This window comes from Ceratotherium simum, chromosome 20 (assembly GCF_057802395.1).
Source record: "Ceratotherium simum simum isolate JZ-2026a chromosome 20, ASM5780239v1, whole genome shotgun sequence".
In the NCBI taxonomy this organism is placed as follows: Eukaryota; Metazoa; Chordata; class Mammalia; order Perissodactyla; family Rhinocerotidae; genus Ceratotherium; species Ceratotherium simum.
The window spans coordinates 17,552,561-17,567,009 of NC_141919.1; positions in this window are offsets into that span (position 1 = coordinate 17,552,561).

Below are 14,449 nucleotides of genomic sequence, written 5' to 3' on the forward strand. Positions count from 1 at the left end.
CTGGGGTGCATGGGTTCGGATCCCGGGTGCAGACCTACTCACTGTTTATTGGGCCATGCTGTGGCAGGAGTCCCACATATAAAGTAGAGGAAGATGGGCACGGATGTGAGCCCAGGGCCAGTCTTCCTCAGCAAAAAGAGGAGGATTGGCATCAGATGTTAGCTCAGGGCTAATCTTCCTCACCAAAAAAAAAAAAAAAAATCAACTGAACTTTTTATAAATAAATCCATAATTATTTTAAAGGAATCAGTAAAAATTTAAATGCCTATTTATTTGTTTACTCACATCTCAGTAATTTCAAAGATGAAAGTAATTTTATAGAACAGCATTGGGACAATTACCAGAGGGGATAATATTTGAAGAAACCACAATCACTATGTTTCTTCTTTTAAAAAATGCCATTTTTTTCCTCTCATGAGAACAAATGTTTGCTGGTGTTTTGCTGTGCTGTCATGAGGTAATTTGTACTTACCCTGCAATCTGCGATACATGCCAACCGTAGGATCTCCAAGGGAGATGACTTGAATTCCACCTCTGTTTCTAATTTCCTCACCAGCCAATTCTTAATAGATAGAAAGTCCGAGCTTTAATAATACAGGGCTATATAGACAAGAACATAATATAGCCTTCCGTAGAGAAATTGGGGGGAAAAAGCTTAAGGAAAACCTGATGTAGTTTCTTAGGGCTAGATCTTTGCTCTCTGCTTACTCTGAAACTGTGAGCCTTTGAGACCGTGAGCCTAACCAACATTACTTTTTGAGGGTCTTAGATGACAGAGGTCATATTTCTCCATACAGCTTGCCATCTGTCCTTCAATAATCTTTTTTGTTTTTAATTTGGTTACATCCTCAGAGAATCTTAAGATTTTCATGTCAAAGGTAAACCATAAAAGATGCCATTTGAGGGCAAGGCCTGAGTCTTGCATGCATTTGTCACATTAACATTTTCTGGTGCAGTGGTTTTCACATAATGAAGGCATAATAAAATGAGGACAATTTCTTTTCTTGTACAAGATGCTTTAAATTGAATCAGTGCACATGGTTATTGTGCTGTAATAAATTTCCTTCCCATTCCAAAATTCTTATCTTAGATCTCACCATTCACTCCACTGGGAATATAATTCATACTCACCTACCCTTCCAGTCAAATGAAAGTTGTACTTCTCTTTTGAGTGAAGTATTTAAAATTTTACAATTAAAATTTCCAGTAGTTTTCTCTTTCCCTGAAATCACATTGTCCTTAAACATATATGTTTTTATGAACTTCTATATTGTACATTGGATGTTTATGGCCCTGTCTTCTCCCAACTGATCATAAACTCCTTAGAGAACAAGCATTAATCATTCTGTCTTCCCCGGAGCACCCAGCAACAATCCTTGCATATATTAAATATCCAATAAGCATGTGTGTAATACATTCATTCTGAAAAATTAAATGACAAACATTTTCCCTTAATTTATATCCCAAACTAGAGATTCAAATATTTGAATGATTATTTTAGCAATGTCCAAAAATATTATAAAAAATAAGGTAAACAGTTTTTCTTTTTCCTTGGGCGTGACCACTGTGAATAAAAACAAAAGTAGTGTTCTAAAGATTAGATAATATATTAATTACTTTCTAGCTCCCAGATCTGAGGCCTTAAAAGAAGCCTTGTCATGAAAACGGTGTATGTTCTATCTTCTTCTGTCACTGTTCACTTTTTCCCTCAAATTTCTCATAAATATTTTACAGAATTTAAAAAAGATGAATAAATGAATGTCAAATAAAAATCTCTTCTAGCCACTTTCCATCTCAGTACACGCTCCTGGCTGGTTAGATGGTGGGTAAAGTACATGGAGCCCTTGTCCTCAGAAGGTACATTGCTCAAAACTCTATGTAAAGGAAATAAGCCAGCTAAAGACAAATACCGCATGGTATCACTTACATGTTGAATCTAAAAAAAGTCAAATTCCTAGAAACAAAGAGTAGAAATGTGGTTGCCAGGTTCTGGGTGGTGGAGGAAATAGAAGTTGGTAAAAGAGTGCAAACTTTCAGCTACAAGATGAATAAGGTTAGAAGGCTGGAGGAGCCAATGTGTAGCATGGTGACTATAGCTGATAACATTGTATTGTATAATTTAAATGTGCTAAGAGAATAGAACTTAAATGTTTTTATGAAAACAACAACAACAACATATATATACGGATGTGTTAATAAAATGGGACCAATCCCTTTACAATGCATATGTATCTTGAATCATCACGCTGTACACTTTAAATATATTACAATTTTATTTGCCAGTTATACCTCAGTAAAGCTGGGGGTAAAAAAACCTACGTAGACAGACCACAAAAGTGACCAAAACAAGAAGATGTCATCATAGGAGAAAACAATAAAACTTCTCTCTTTTCAGTTCAGTGGTCCATGTTCAAAGATTATCTTGGCAAGATTTCCCATCTCACTGCCTGGGAAGTATTGGAAATTCAAAGATACCAAAAATGTGACCAAACAGAAAAAAATACATCTGAAATAGAAACACAACCAAATTAGTAAGTGTGTTCTGAATGGGTCAGTGAGTTTCAGAATTTCTCTAAATTTATTTCATTTGTTGACAATTCATTTTTTTTTAATATAATTTTCATTCCTCTACACAGAGATAAGGAAAGCAAGCAAAACCCCTTTGCCAATTCTAACCAGAGGTCACATTATGATTTTACGTGGACTGGAGATGGCAGTTAAATTCTAAAATGACCTTGGTACCTTAAAATATAGCAACTATGTCTTTCAAAATCCTGAAGCACTACCAAACCAATGAAAGTGACATAAAGAGGCAGATTAGGACTAGGAATTAATAAATCTTACTATTATGTTTATGTCCCAAGGCAAAGTTATCAGTTAGAAAACTTTGCTCAGATATTGCTATAATTATAATTTTGGGGAATTAATTTACATCTACATAATACATATTACTTGTTAATGTATATTATTTATATCTTAAGAGGGTATTTTTTTCCAATAAATTCATAAATTCTGAAATGCTTAAAGATTCAAATATTACAGGTATTACCTCAGAAAACAATTCCATCCATAGACAGATGAAAAATACTGACAGGAATTAGTCTCTAAATGGTCAGACTTTGACTGCCAATTTGCAAGTGGATACTTATTCTAGTGAATCTTGTAATATCAACATTCCTTATATCTACATAGAATAAAGACCCTCATCGTATTATCAGAGACATGCACTCCTTCCACCTTTTTAAACCCCTGTAGCATACGAAGTTTTCTCTTCAAGGCTTCTATTTAAAGTCTTTATTATGTTTCTACAGGGATTTCAAGGGCTGCTTCTAGATCTCTTTCTTCCTACTTCAGTTTTGAAAAATCCTACTGGGGTTTCTATTTTTGTGTTACTTCACCAGATGTCCAAACCATTTAAGACATGGCCTCTAAATCCTTGACAGCTATTTGAGGGTGTCAGTATGTTCTCAATTCATTTCATTTTTTGTCTGAGCTTGTCTTGCGTTTTGCTGTGGAAAGAACAAAACAAACATCTAAAGATGTCAACTGGGTGCAAGTCACTGTGCTAAGCACCAGCAGACAATAATAATAAGACTTATTTCCCACTCTTGAAGAACTCAGACAAATAGAGGAGGGTATAATTTATCAACATTCTTATAGTCTAAGAACTTAACCTCTACATTTTAGAATAATTCTTGTCTCCTTTCTGAATTTCTGCTAGTCCATTCAGTACTAACGACTTAATTCTATAGTTGTACATTTCATTAGTTTTATCTTCAGGTGAATAAGACCTTCTGACTCCCCTTAACCTACTTCCCTCTTACCAGGGCCTCTGGGAAACTTGGTGCCCTGACTTGTAGCCAGTATTCTAACTACGCAAAGCCATCAAGGCTATCTAATCTAATACTTAACCAAGATTCTGATGATCTATCCACTACCATTTTTCTACCAAATTTAATATCATCCATAAATATGTGGATGACATATATATTATCCATAAATACTCCTCTTTTCTAATCTTGGTCTGCTTGAGGTAATTTGTTCAGACTGATGAACACAAAACTGTAAAAATGTTTTTATTGCTAAAACTTTCTTTGCCTGTCACAAGGATTCAGAACAAATGAGTTCATGTTTACCTTAACGTTTAGGCTAAATATCACAAACAAAGAAATGCAGTTATCTTGGGTTGAATTTTGCCAGAGTCAACTTACCTGGTCAAGAGGTAAGTTTATACATATGGAACTTTGATATGCGAGTTGGGCGTAGAGTTGAAATAACTGATAATACTAGGATAGCTATAGACAAAGGATATTCATGAGAAAGAGTGTTGTATAATGAGAATAATACTACTATTACTACTGATAATAATAACCATATCTATTATTGAGTTTTTATTATACGTCAGACTCTAAAGTAGGTGCTTTATGTAACTAAAGACTTTTTTAGCTGGTTTAACAGAAGACCCCAAATAGCAGAGCCTTATACAAGAGTCTGAAATTTAAAAGTCTATGAAAGCAAGCAGGATGATGGTCAGCTTCGTGGGCATGCAAACTGCATAGTCACTCAAGGCCCCCCTAGTTTAATGCTCTTCAGGAGCCAGGTTGAAACTCTTAATAATTTTGTCTTTGAACTGATGTTTGGTAAGTGACGTCCAGTGAGAAAATGGGGCATTTGTATGAGCAGAGGAAATACACGCTGTCATGCCTTCCCATCTCACTAATGTATAACCTTTGTGATGCCCAATAAGTACAGCATCCAAGTGAATCCACGATGTATCTGAATTTAGTAAGACTCAAAGTACAGTATAAGTGTGTTTTCTCTAAGACTAAGTTCCCAGATTAGGGAAATTTTGGCCATCAGTCGTTCAAATACTTTTTCTGGCCCTTTCTCTCTCTCTTCTCCTTCTGGGATCTCTGTAATGCGAATGTTATACTGCTTGATGTTGTCCCAAAGGTCCTTTAAGTTATCTTCACTTTTTAAAATTCTTTTTTCACTTTGCTGCTGTCTCTGGGTGCGACCCATTGCGTTGTCTTCCAGTTGGCTGATCTGTGCTTCTCCCTCATCCATTCTGCTGTTGAACCGCTCTAGTATGTTTTTCAGTTCAGTTATAACTTCTAATGGGTACTTTCTTATGTCTTCTATCTCTTTGTTGAAGTTCTCACTGTGTTCATCCATTCTTCTCCCAGGTCGGTGAGCATCTTTGTGACCATTACTTTGAACTCTTTATCAGTTAGGTTGCTTATCTCCATTTCATTAAGGTCTTTTTCCCGGGACTTGTCTTATTCTTTAATTTGGAATATATTCCTTTGTCTCCTTATTTTGCCTGACTCTCTGTGTTTGTTTATACGCATTAGGGGAAACAACTACCTCTCCCAGTCTTGAAAGAGTGGTCTTGTGTAGGAGATGATCCCGGGGGCCCAAGAGCGGAATCTGCCGTGGCCTCGAGAGCTAGAGACTGTCTGTGGACTGGGTGGTGGAGATGCAGCTAATGGGGTGGGCGGAGCTTGAGGAGTTTGCGCAGCCCGATTGTGACCTGGCTGCTGGCTTGGTGGGGATGGGGGATGCAGAACACGCTAGCAGGCTAGAGGGAGGGCACCAAAAACGGCGTCCGCCAGCTCCATCACCAGCAAGTTAGAATGAGATTGCAAAAACAGCGCCTGCCAGCATTTCTATCCCCAGAGAAAGTCACTGCAGGTTTCTGCCTCTCCGGCTGCTTTAGGGTTGGTAAGTGGGTCTTCCTCACTTATGGTCCAGGCGCTTTTCAAATTGTTGCTTTTGCAGTGTATCTCAAGGTAAGCAGGTCAGTGCTTAAGCCCTTTAAGAGTGGGTTCTCCGTTCCCTGTAGTTCTGTGTCCCCTCAAATTAATCCCTGTTAATTTTCAAAACCAGGCATTTTGGGAGCTTGTCTTTCGGGTGCCAGACACAAGGGTGGGGGTGCCTGATGTGTGGCACAGTGCCTTCATTCCTCGAGAGAAAGTTTTGTATTTTGGAGATTTCTTCCAGATTGTGGGACACGGTGCCTGGGTGGGATCATGGGCAAGACCCAGTCTCCGCCTCTCTTACCCTTCTCGATGCATCTCTCTTATCTTTTCTTTTAGAGGCACTGTTCCTCCAGTTCTCAGGCCCTTTTCAGAGGAAAATTGTTCTATATGTAGTTGTAAATTTGTTGTGTCCCTGAGAGGAGGTGAGTTCAGGGTCTTCCTACACTGCCATCGTGAACTCAATCTCTTTATTTAAATTATTAATTCCTACTTCACAGCATTTCTTCTAAAGATTATCAATACTATGTCTAAGCTGTCTAACAGTGTCTGATGTATAATAGGTACTAGTGCAACTGTCATTTTAATTAATTTTTATTTTAAAGACAAAAACCATTTTATTATTTTTAATAATTTAACTCTTTTTATATACATGGTAGACATTATTTTGCAATATAGTATTTTTAAGTGAAACAAATATAAACATCAATGCATCATTGTAAATTAACACATTAATTCTAATAAATATTCTGATAAATTAAAAATTATAAATAATATATATGTAAAGCATGTAAATTTTAAAACAAAGCATTTTATTTTTATCTCAGCTAGTCTTAAACTATATCAAGGAGATACTAATAGTCTTGAGATAATTCTTTCACATTTAAATGATCACATCTAGTGGCTTTGAATAATCCTTCTATTATATTAAATAAGTTACACTTCTATTGCTAGCTTGCTACTAGTCAGATATTTTGAAATCATTGTGTTTTTTCCTCCATGTTCAGTGTAGTGTCATGTATAATTAGTAGGACATATTGTACAAAATCATACAAATACATTTAATAATAGACTGAACTTGAAGTACCTTTTATATAATTAACTTGAATAAAGCATCTCAGCATTCTGAAGAACTAAATAATTAAATAGGTCTGTATTATTATCCCCATTTTATAGATGGAATCATAGGTACAAAGATATTAAATAATTTGCTGGAGAACATAGCTTTAGTCAATAGCAGGGATAAATTGAGAGTAATACTCAGAATTTGCATTAGGAGAAAAAGTTCAGCAGAAATTCCTGCTACATCTGTATTCTACATACAAAACTAAATTGAAATTATTACTGCTCTCATTATTAATATTCATTCAGTATCAAAAATATGCTAGGTACTATAATATACATGAAATGAGATAAAACCCCCTAACCCCAGCCCAACTATATATCTAATCCTCCCAAGTTATTACTAGTACATCCAAATGGGTGTTTTATCATCTTAATTATTTTCAAGAAATGACACCAATAGCAAAGAATCTTGTGAGTTTAATTGCTAAAGATAATGCATCTCATATTCACCCAAGTTGTACTAACCTTTTCTCTTACTATAAAAATGAAGACAGTATTTGAAAATGCATGATATGCCTAAAAAAGAACTAAGGACACTATCTAAAAATTGGACAGCCCTATTAGTCAACTCATTAATTTGGGTTGTGTTCACACACTAAGAGTAAATTTCAGTGACAATTTCAAAAATTTAAGAACAGATGAGGTCCTGTGCCAGCCACATTTCATTCACTGTAAACAATCATCATAAATACCTGTGAAGTATATGTATTATCCAGAGTGTACAGGTGAGGAAGAGAAGACTCTGAAAGGTGAAGAAATATGCCAAGAACACATAGTTTGATGGTAAATGGCATAGCTGGTCCATAATCCAAGTAATTCCAGTTCTTTCCATTTCAACACAATTATTCTCCTGTTGTACAATTTTTGACTAGTCTTAAAATGAAATATGCTTAAAATCCAAAAATATTTGTACTGTCCATTTTTAGTTTAATTGTTAACATTTAATAAAATTACTGATATATTTGGATGTATTTTTACAACATTATTTTGTGTTTTCTACTGACAATTTTTTTTTTCTTGCCCTTTTTGGAATGATGTTTTTTTAATTCTCTTTTCTTTTTTCTTCTATTGGTTTGGAAATTATACATTCTTTTGCCTTTTTTTGGTGGTTAATCCCCCAATTTTTAAATGTATAATTAAAATATAAGTTGAAAGCTAATCAATGTGGCTTTTCTACTATATGAATATATCAGGATTTATTTAATAGTCTATTGATTAACTTTAGATTATTTCCAAGTTTTTAGTATTTTAAGAATTCTGTAATGAGCATCTATCATCTATCTATCTGTATGAATATATACTTATATATTTGCATATCTGTGTGATTATTTCTGTAGTGCAGACCCCTAACAATGTAATTATTATGTTAGAAGTTATATACATTTAAAATTTTGATAGATGCTTCTAAATACTATACAAAAATGCCAAATCAAGTTATACTCATTGTTGGATACTTTATTTTATACTTTTTAAAATTGTGGTAAAAACATACACAATATTTATCTTAACCATTTGTAAGTGTGGTTTAACCATTTGTCAGGGATCTGGATAGGTTTACAATGCTGTGTAACCATCAATACTATCTATACCCAAAACTTGTTCATCATCTCCAACAAAAACTCTGTACTCATTAAACAATAACTGCCCCTCCCATCTCCAACCTCTGGCCCTGGTAACCTCTATTCTACTTTCTGTCTCTATGAATTTGCCTATTCTAGGTACCTCATAAAAGCGGGAGCACACAATATTTGTCCTTCGATGTCTGACTTATTTCACTAAGCATAATGTTTTCAAAGTCCATCCATGTTGTAGCCTATATCAAAATTTCATTCCTTTTTAAGCCTGAAAGGTATTCCACTGTATGTCTATACCACATTTTGTTTATCCACTCCTCTGTTAATGGACACTGTTGTTTCCACCTTTTGGCTAGTGTGAATAATGCTGCTCTGAACTTGAGTGTACAAATATCTGGCCCAGACTCTGCTTTCAATCCTTTGGTTATATACTCAGAAATGGACTTGCTGGATCATATGGTAATTCTATATTTAATCTTTTGAGGAACTGCCATACTGTTTTTATAGCAGCTGCACCATTTTGCATTCCCACCAGCAGTGCACAACGGTTCCGATTTCTCTATATTCTCACCAACATTTGTTATGTTCTGTGTTTTTGTTGCTGTGTTGGTGGTTTTGCCATCTTAACGGATATGAAGTAGTAAATTTGATTTGCATTTCCCTAATGATTAGTGATGTTGAGCATTTTTTCATGTACTTATTAGCCATCTGTATATTTTCGTTAGAGAGATGCTGTGAGGTGGTGTACATTGTCCATTTTTAGAAGGAGTTCATCTTAAGTCAATATCTTAGCAAAATAAGTTTTTAAGAAAACATAGGTTTTCTCACAACTAAAAAAGGTTCACAATGGAATAACTTACAATAATATTAAATACGAAATGCAAGTTACTATTTTTTTGGCCCAGTACTTTACCATACTGAATATAATATAATATACATACAACTAAAATGGCTAAAGTTAAAAAGAATGATAAAACCAAGTTTTAGCGAGAATGCAGAGCAATTCAATCTCGCATAGATTTCTGGCAGGAATGCAAAATTGTGCAGTTACTTTGAAAACTGGCTGTTACTTATAAAGTTAAATATTCACATACAGCCCAGCAATTCAACTCCTAGGTATTTTTCCAAGAGAAATGGAAACATATGTCCACACAAAGACCTGTGTGTTGTGTTTTCATGACGGCTATTTTATTCATAATAGATAAAAACTAGAAACAACCCAAATGCCCATCATCTGAGGAATAGATGAACAAATTATGGCATAACCATACAATGGAATTAGTCTTTAATAAAAAGCATCAAACTAGTGAAACACGCTGCATACATGGATGATGTTCAAAATTAGTATCATAAGTGAAATAATGGAAAGAGATGAACACATAGTATATGATTCCATTTATATGAAATTCAAAAAAGGCAAAACAATCCTGGCAGAGTGCAGATTGGTGGTTGTCAGGGGAGAAGGGTTGTAGGAAAAGTTTGACTCCAAAGGGACAGGAGGGAACTTTTTAGGATGATGGAAATGTTATAATACTTTGGTGATTATGAATAATATATATTTTTTTCAAAACTTATTGAAGTATACATTTAAAATGCATGAGTTTTAATATTTGCAAATTATACCTCAATAAAGCTGATAAAAATAAACAATTCTAGAACATCTTCATACTTTTCTCCAGAAAAATAACTATATACTCAGTAGGCATGGAAATAGTAAAAAATTTAATTATCTTTAGTACTTGCCCAATGTTTCACTCTGTTCGGTATGTTAAATGTCCAATCTCAAGCTTCCCAGAAAATTCTATATTACCAATAATTATGGGATAATTCCACAGATACATGGTGCTACCTAACATCAATCTAAAGAAAGTAAATGGTGGAAGGTAACGGTCATCCTCATGATTTAGTCCTTCCCAAATTCTGCAGAGATGAATCAGTGCTGTGTAACAGACATTCTTAGATGTCTGAAAAAGCAGCTAGTCACTCTTTTTTTTTTTAATATTTATTTATTTAGTGTGTGTGTGTGTGTGTGTGTGAGGAAGGTCAGCCCTGAGCTACTATCTGTGCCAATCCTCCTCTTTTTTTGCTGAGGAAGACTGGCCCTGGGCTAACATCTGTGCCCATCCTCCTCCACTTTACATGGGACTCCGCCACAGCATGGCTCGACAAGCAGTGCGTTAGTGCGCGCCCGGGATCCGAACCGACGAACCCCGGGCCGCCGCAGCAGAGCCCTCGCACTTAACCGCTTGTGCCACCGGGCCAGCCCAGGGTCAATATTTTTAAATTAGGAAGCGTCACGTACAATTTTGCCTTCTCTTGAAATAATTGGTGAGTAGAACATTTTATATAACTGATTTTCTATGGGACTCCACATACCATTGTATGACTATTTGCATTTTTTTCTTTTTTGAATTGCCTCATGCAATTTTATCCAACTCTATGGGGTCTTTCCTTAGATGGCTAAGAGCTCTTGCTGTAGGAGACATTAGCTTTCTAGTCTTTTACATTGTGAATATCTCTCTCAGCCTGTTCTTTGAATTTTGTCTTTCTTCATTATTCAATTGAGGGTTTAATATATATGTAGCCAAATTTTTTTTTAAAGTCTATATTCTGAGTTTTGTACCGTTATTATCTCATCCTGGACTCAGAAGTAAGAACATATCCACTTATAGTCTTTTCATGCATTTTTGTGATTTCATTTTTGGAGGTGATCTTTATGTAATCTGGGAATTTTTAAGGTAAAGAGAGAGGTAGAGAAACCTCTGCTCCCTATTAGTCAATTGCTTTTTTTGTGTGTGTGAGGAAGATCAGCCCTGAGCTAACATCCGATGCCAATCCTCCTCTTTTTTTTTTTTTTTTTTTTGCTGAGGAAGATTGGCCCTGGGCTAACATCCGTGCCCATCTTTCTCCACTTTATATGAGATGCCTGCCACAACATGGCTTGACAAGCAGTACGTCGGTGGGCACCCAGGATCCAAACCTGTGAACCCCGGGCCACCAAAGCAGAGTGTGTGCATTTAACCGCTGCGCCTCCGGGCCAGCCCCACTTTTTTTTCTTTAGTGGCCATAGGGACATTTGTCTCAACAATATTTGTTGAATAATTCACTTTTCCCATTAATTGGAATTGTCACCTCTATTATATACTAAATTCACAAATATGTTTGGGTTTCTTAATTCTCTCTTCTATTCCTATACTCTATCTCTATACCAGTATCATATTGTTTTAATTCCTATGTCTCAAAATTGTGTTAAATATCTAGTAGGGCAAATAGTCATTTATACGGTTTTCTCAAGATTTTCCATGTATTCCCCTACATGAAACATTGTGTCATTTTATCAAATTCTCTATTAAAAACAAATTAGCAAACAGCAACAACAACAAGCTATTAGTGCCCTAATTATGTTTGCAGTAATGTATCAAATAACTTAAGACACATCAATATCTTTAAACTCTGGGTACTTAATGTTTCCTAAATTATTTGATACAATTGCTGTAATCCCAATTAAGACACCATAGCTCCAAGGGAAACCAGTGAGAAGGGCGTGAATTAAATCAGGCCTTGTTATTTGAAGACAGCTAAGATCTATCACAAATATAATACTAATTCCCTCTTAAAAGTATGTTTGTTTAAAAAAATTTATTTTTATTTATTTATTTATTTATTTTTTGTGAGGAAGATCGACCCTGAGCTAACATCTGCCAATCCTCCTCTTTCTTTTTTTGCTGAGGAAGACTGGCCCTGAGCTAACATCCGTGCCCATCTTCCTCCACTTTATATGGGACACCGCCACAACATGGCCTGACAAGCGGTGCGTCAGTGCATGCCTGGGATCTGAACCAGCGAACCCCGGGCCGCTGCAGCAGAGCATACACACTTAACCGCTTGCGCCACCGGACCGGCCCCCCAAAAATTTATTTTTTAATATCAAAGGCATTATCTCTATTTCCTAGATCCACTGAGTTTGTATCTGTGAGTCTGGTGAATTTACCCCAAAAGTTTGGGGTCTCTTTAGAGAGTACATCTGTCTCAGAACTCATTGAGGCTGCCTCCTCAGACTTCCTATCACAGACTTTTCTGCTCCATAATCCTGCCAGTCTCTTTTGTGGCTGGAATTGAGATTCTGGTTAGAGTGATAGTTATGAGCCTTGGTAGAGGCAGTTGGATGCTAGCATTACATATGTTATTCCAAAGGAAAGATCTGGGACTTACTCATACTAGGAATGAATTTCTTGTAGCCAGGCATATGGTTAGCTGAATAGAAAAACCGTGCTTTAGGAAAACCCCTTAAAGACATTCATGAATGTCCATAACAACTATTAGGAATGTTTTTTCTTGAGATGTATTGTGCAAAGTTAGAAAAAATAGTTGCATTTTTGTAATAAAATGTAATCTCATTAGCAGTTAAAACTAACTTTGTGCTCCATCCTTTTCAATAAATAAGTCAAACAGAGAATAGCTACCATGATTATTCATTTTTGCTTAACATCACCCATGTATTCTACTCACATTTTCCTGATCTAAAACAATTATTGAAAAAGACCTCCTGAAGAGATTGTGTTTCATTGTGAAAAAGTTTGATTGTATTTCTTTAGCACTTTAAAATACACTGACACTGACACGTCTTTTAATTCCAACTTGAAATGTTTGTATTTAGATCAGCACATAATACAAAGAAGAATATTCCTTCCTACCTACTAAGATTTGCTCTGTGAAAGAAAATATACGTTCTATGTCCTAAACACATCAATAAACCTTTATGAAATCAAAGTGAACATTTGTATATGAAATTTCACTTCTTGAACATGTTGACACTAAAGGGGTTTTAAAAGCAATCGTAAATGTCTGAGTTAGGAAGAAAATAAACTTTCTTTTCTCCAGGAAGTAATAACTCAAGGGATTAATTCTCACATCTAGGTCACCAGGTTGAATCCAATCCAGGTGGATATTGATTGGAAGTTGCTGCATCTGACAGCTACATGGTGACCTGGGTGCACTAAGTTGCTGGTTATAATCTTAATAAACAATAGTCTTTATAATCTTAATAAGAATGCATCCTAAAAGCTACCACTACAATTAGAATTAATTGGTATCCTTCTTAGCAGCACTGGCAGACTCTTGGGTTAAAATGGCATCCGTTCATTCTTTCAACCTAACTAGTTGGAGAAAAATGAGGAAAATGGAAAGTGCCATTTTCTATTTTGAGAGCAACAGAAGGTCAAAAAATGAAGGAAACCACCTCACTGAGCCTGCAACCATCCATTAGTTCATCAGACTTTGGGCCACATGCCATAGTCATGAGAGAAAGAGGGAACAGAAAAATGAAGCAGTTGCAAGCTCTGTTTTTTGAGGGCTGATAATCTAGAAGGGAGATAAAACAAGTACACAAACACTATAGAACAAGGGAGAGAGATATATGTGCCATAAAAAAGAATAAGTGAAGTGCTCTTCCCAGCACTCACAGCGGGGGGTGATGACTTATGTCTGTGAGTTGTGAGGTGGGGGGATTTAGACAGATCGAGAAGTAAAGGGGGAACACAAAAACGAACCAAGAAAATCTATTTTTTTTCATCTTTCTCACAAACCAACAATTCATTCAACTCATTAATTCTTACTCTTTGCACTATTAAACTCATGTCATCAAAAATCAGTACATCACTACACTTGACATACTACTTTGAAAATATATCTCACATTATTAATCCTTATTAATTATGGACTTTTTAATAATAAAAATGTAAGTATTACTGATTCACGTTTTTATTCTACATGATCTTCCAAAAACAAAAGAAACCAGTTCACATAGAAGCTAGATTCTAGCAAATATAAAATGATAAGACTTTATATCTAAAACACACACACACCAAAACAAACATATATTATACAAAATATAATTAAAAATCATTTTCACTCAACATCACTTAATTTTATCAATGATATTTTGACAAATATTAGTGTTGTAAAGATCAAAATGATGGTTCATTTGCGTAC